The sequence below is a fragment of the Hermetia illucens genome, chromosome 2 (assembly GCF_905115235.1).
Source record: "Hermetia illucens chromosome 2, iHerIll2.2.curated.20191125, whole genome shotgun sequence".
In the NCBI taxonomy this organism is placed as follows: Eukaryota; Metazoa; Arthropoda; class Insecta; order Diptera; family Stratiomyidae; genus Hermetia; species Hermetia illucens.
This window is the reverse complement of record NC_051850.1, coordinates 147,822,737-147,828,609: the sequence shown is the minus strand read 5'-3', so window position 1 is coordinate 147,828,609 and position 5,873 is coordinate 147,822,737.

The following is a 5,873-nucleotide window of genomic DNA, read 5'->3' as shown; positions in this document are numbered from 1 at the left end:
TTCATTTGATGTTTTATTAATGGAGGACTTATTCTGCTTTTCCATTTGAAACGTTCTGTTGATGTTGGATTTTTACTGAAGTCTACCACAAGGCGCGTCCTCTTCACCTTGGAGCCGGTTTCTGACAGGATCTTGACTGCAAGATTCGCGTCTAGGTTGATGAACGTCAGTATTTTATAGAGCTATGCATCAGCGTAGATTGCGGTATAGTGGAAAAAGATGCTTTCTATAAGTAATTACATTCAATTCAGGAGATTCTTTATAAAGTGGGACACTGATAGGGGATCTGAATACCAAGGTGGACTCTGACAACACCTTGATCGGATACGTGATGGGGAAACACGGTCTTGGCGACCCTCACAACAATGGTGGATTTCTGCATCTTCCACCACTTCGTCGTTGGTGGACATTGTTCGGGCAAGAGAGTGCCATAAGGACATTTAGCTTTCAACTGATTGAGATTGATCACTTTGCAATCAGCAGTAGATTTAGGAGTTGTCTTCCGGATGTGCGTATAAAAAGACGCACTTAGATTGATCTGAATCGCTTGAGTGATGCGGTTACTGCTTCTCACACGATTGGGGAGCAGCGTCCACCCTAGTTCAGCATCGGCCGCTTGTATGATCCAGCTGTTGCCCGACATTCGGACAGTGATCTTGCTGATCGGACGGCAGATTTCGTGTGTGACACGACGCCATGAAAAATGCTCTTTTTGCGGGTGTTATTTAGGTTGTCGACTACGTTCCGAAGGGACGCCATAAGATATGGCAGACTGCGGAATCATAAAAGTGGATTGATAAATGCAGGTTATAAATGACAGTTCTATTGATCGCCGCATGTCGAGCGTTATTCGATCGAAGGAATTTGTTATTGAGTTAGTCGGGGAAACAGAAGCTCCTGTAGCGGAGCGGTACCAAGCACTCGCTTCACAGCCCTGTTTGAGACAAGCGCCTTCGCCGGGCGCACTATTAACTAAGTTAATGTGCGGCGTGCCTGTCGGGCGCACCATCTGCCGGAAAGAACGCAGCCAGCCATGAGGCGGGTTGAAAAAAGCGGGACTAGTTCATAGTCGGAAATCGTGTGAAGAAGGCCATACTTGCTCGTTTGACGTGAGCACATGTTTTTTGTTAGATGTTCTATTTTGTTAGATGAATAGTTGTGCAAGTTATTTTTAAATGAAAATGATTCACTATTTTAATAAAAATCATCAACCTCGTATGGAAATTTTGTGTATCGAGGAACTTTAGCGAGAACTTATGCACTTTTCACACGCTGAGTCACAATCGAAGAATAATATAAGAATGGTAAAAGTAACAGAAAAGTAACGCAGATAACAATGATTTCAGAGGTGTATAATACATCATAAAGGAATTTGCATATGGTCACATAACTTTCGGTGGACCTGTGAGGTGCGTTAACGGTCAACTCCTCATTCATGATGTCAGGCAATAGAAGAGGTGAAAATAATACGTTATCATGCTTTTTAACCGTAACACATCAGGTGAAGTTCCCCCTCTTGTGGATGGAATGGCTAGTTACCGAACTGCTCCGAAGAGCCCAATTAGCGCTGTAATGAGCCGTCTTAATACCACAAAATACTAAGACCATGACTGTTGTTATAAGAGTAAGGAGGCAGAGTCCAGATCCAGATCATACCTCAACCATCGACAGGCTTCCAGTATCACCAATACTTCCGCTTGGAATACACTGGCGAAACCTTGGATACTGTACGACCCGTATGCACTGTGCGTATTTGAGAAAATTCCCGCACCGATCCTGAGGACCATTTTTGATCCGTCGGTGACGAATAATGTGTCATAGTCTTGCAACACACCCCTGATCTTGCACGATGCCTTGGTTGGAAAGTCTATAGCAAAGTTCCCCTTGAATTTCGACTTGCGCGGGCGTAGTCTGTGGGAAATGCCCAGAGTTCGCGAGATAGCACAGGTGTGTACCCCTAGAGAACAATCCGCGCTGGAGACCCCATTTCTTTGCGAAGGTCCTTTTTCAGGCATAGATAGCTACACAGGCCTTCTAAACCCGCATTGAAATAAAGAACCAATCTTTGTTCATTCAGTTGAGGGAGGTGGAATTCTGGTACCCTTGTCTTTTTGGTGAATAGCATTCGCTCCATTTTGGTTGGATTTATGCCAAAGTAGCATCTCGCGACCCACAGGCATACCTTACGCAACGTTCTGGAGGGAAACATCCCTCAGGCACACCTTACGCAACGTAATGGAGGGAAACATCCCTGACACAAATATCACCAAGTCGGACAGTATAAAAGCCACTCGTGCGCGTCTCCAAGACTGTGATACGTATCCCAAATCTCGACAAGCCACGGTACAACCCTTTGTTGCTGCTTCTGTAACATGACTGCCATTATGCCCTCCAGGTCCGGAGATTTATATGCGGAGGAGCTGTAGACCAGCCGATTTTATCCTCGGTAATTACCCTCCAAGCAAGTCTCTGACTCTTTGTCCTCCACACTGGCAGGGAATTGCCTCTGAACCAGTAGTTCCAGGGTTTCACCAGAAGATTCCATCCATGGGCCTTCCGCCTTTTTATGAAAGCATGGGCTCCTGTGTTCCTCAAACAGAATCGCCTCGCAGATTTACTGGTGTTTTCAATGTTCTGACTATAGTCCAACCCTGACCGTTTCTTGGCAGTCTTGCTGGCCGACTTCTTTCGACAGGTCTTGTATGGCTGCCAATATTTGTCCATGTAGCAGATGTTGAAGATCTCCTTGGTCAGCTTCCTGAGGCGACTTTTCAAATGGTATATAGATTGGGGGGTCTCGGAACTTGGAAAATGGCCGTAAAGTGGGGGAATCTTAACTTAAAACTTTGAACGCACGTATCTCTGTTAATATTGAGAATTTCGAGAAAAGGAGCTCAATTCGCAATCACGTCTTTTGATTACAGTTCTAAGCTAGAAGCAACTAGTCAGTCTACCACGTCGCTCTGGGAGGTTCCTGCGTTTGGTTTACGCACAGCGGCACTACGGCTGCTAGTAGATAGTCCTCCGATGATGCGCCCGGCATCACCACTTCTTCTGTCGTCTGTCTTTTTTAAGGTTTTGTGTAAAACAGCGACTGACACCAAATTTGGTGAAAAGGCTGGAATTGTGAACGCTCACGCATACAGTGAGTTACATCCTTTTACGTCGAATTTAAGGGGGTCTCCATATACGCAAAAGAGGGTGTCAGTTTTTTTCCACTAAATATAGTCATATGGGGTATCAAATGAAAGGTTTCGATTAGTGCTTTCCAAAGCTGGTCTTAGCTTTGACATTTATTGGAAAAGCGGGGAGTTCGGGGGGCGAAATTGATCATTTATTTAAGAGGACAATTCTCAGAAACTGCCCAACCAAGAAAATCTGGAAAAAATCAAGAGGCCGGGCTACGAAATACCTTCCATACTAATATCCCTTCAAATAAAGTTAATAATAGTATATTACTATAAGCTTCAGTAATTGGCTGCAGAACCCCCCTCAAGTTCATTCTAGCACAACGAAATTTTGCAGCAATGTAGGCTATAATAAAGAGCTTGATCCTACCATCTATTCTCAAGTCTATTCTGAAGGGGAAAATTGTAAGGAACTTCTGCCGCCAGGCGAGATTCTTTGTGAAAGAACCTGGGGTCCTGTTGTCCCTTAAGAAGTGGGACTTGAAAACTCTAGAAGGGCTTTTAACGGGGCACTGTTCCTTAAACTACCGCATGAAAAAAATTGGAGTGCTGGTATCGGCCCTATGCAGCCAATGTGAGGAGGAGCAAGAGTATGAGGAGCCTTTTACTTCGTGTGCAGCTGCCTGGCCTCCTTAGACCTCAGACGAAGATAACTTGGTAAGGTTTTCTTCAACGAAGAGTCCGTGCATTCTCTGCTTCTGAAGAATGTTCTCAGATCGCGAAAGCCTGTGAATATGCCGATAAATAGGCGATCTCCGGGTATAGTACAATGGACCTAACAAAGGTCTGAAAGCTTGGAGCTGCGAATTCACCCACTAAACTAAACTAATGTCGTGGAGCCAGCGGACAATACAGTTAACCTACTTTTTTCCAAGAATACCAATTTCCTGATCTTGTTTGGTGAGCATTTAATTAAGTTTATAGTAGAAATAATGTGTTCATTCTCATTCAGAGTACGCCTACATTCTGTGGACTGTAAATATTCCTTTATTTCACAATTTTGGCTTCTTTCTCGATTTATGTGCCTTATTCTTCTGCTGTTGATGTTAGACATTGTGACAATAAGTATATCAAGGACAATCAGATGCTACGTACCAGGGCTACTGTAAAGGGATTTTTCTATTGGCATGTTGTTATCGCAAGATTTCCATTGGTAGAACTCTTCACGAATGTAGTATTGATGCTTTTCAAAGCACCCAGATATTCCCAATTTCAATTCAAGTCTGATTGCTAAGAGGGATGTCCGATACCAGTTCAGTCAAGTGTTAATGAAGAGCTGAGTTAAGTTAGGTTTATAATATCGGTCGAATGAGATACTGGCCACATTACGACCTAGTGTACTATTACGGTCTAGCCCTTTAACCTACCTTAGAGTCTAGATTCAACAATGAGGAGTCTCCACATCGTTTGGAAAGGGTCCGCCAATAAGCGCCTTTCTATTTCTTCTTCTGCGTTGTTCTATTTAATATGTCTACGTAAGTTAGACTGAGACTTAAATGATTCTAAAATATGATGTGATGATCATTCAGGCACACGGATTTTCCATTCTAAGCTCCAATTTGTGCATGAATCTATTCTTCTGCTCAAACCATATAACTATGATATTTCTTATTGCATTTCCATTTAGAAATGTGAAATATTATTCTAAGAAATTATAGTACCGCGTTCGTGCACAAATTCCATGTTTCGTTAATTTTATTGGAACTTCAAATTCATGCTATCGACCAGTACTTTATTAACAATTTTTCTTATCATAATATTCACATAAATACTAAGGAAACTAGAGTTCATAATCACCTGTAACGTTAATACGGGGAAAACGCTTTCGTTTCGTAGCATTAAAATTACCGCTCGGAAATGTCCTTTTAATGCCTAATCACGCGATTCTCAATCGAATCCATCTTCCCTTTTCCCAATGTCCGGCTAGGACGCATAACCAGTTTTGTAGCTAGAGTTGAGGCAATATTAAATGCGGGATTGACTTCTGGTACCCTTGCCCTCCTGTTTTGGTTCTTGAGTGTGTATTCCATTCTAATTACTAGAGAGGCTGAAAAATACTTGTGCTGGTGGAACTATGAACTCGAATCACGAATGAGCTTTCATTCACGTCAATTGCATGTTTTACATTTCATAAGTTCGTTAGTAAAATAGTAATTTGAGTCCATGAATTGAATTTGGAATGCGAACAGAGAACACTATCTAGATCTGCATTATGGGGGTTCTCCATTTTTGTGATAAATTCTCAACTTCTGGACAACAGAGCCTCTCACCTAAGCGCAAATATGCATAACGCAAAGAAGGCTTTTGGGTGGACATGCTATTATTATGGGCGTAATTCCTCATATTATTTATTGGTGTTCATATTCAAGTGAATAGTGGAAGTATGCTCAAGAGTTGATTTATACTATCAGCGGCCAGTAAAGAAATTCAAAGTGTTGGGAAATGATTTAGCAAGGAATATGGTGTCTACTTTAATGAAGACTAGTTATATCTGTTAAAGCCAGGAGGGACATTCAAATATAAACTGTATTTTTTAAATATTTGTTGATAAATAATATACACAAGTTATAGCTTCAGTTATTTTCTGCATGGCCTTAATGGCCATCTACTTTGGTAAAAGAAAAATTTGAGGGCGTTCTGTCAACCAATTGCGCACATTTCTCTTTCAAGCGACGCTTTCAAGTG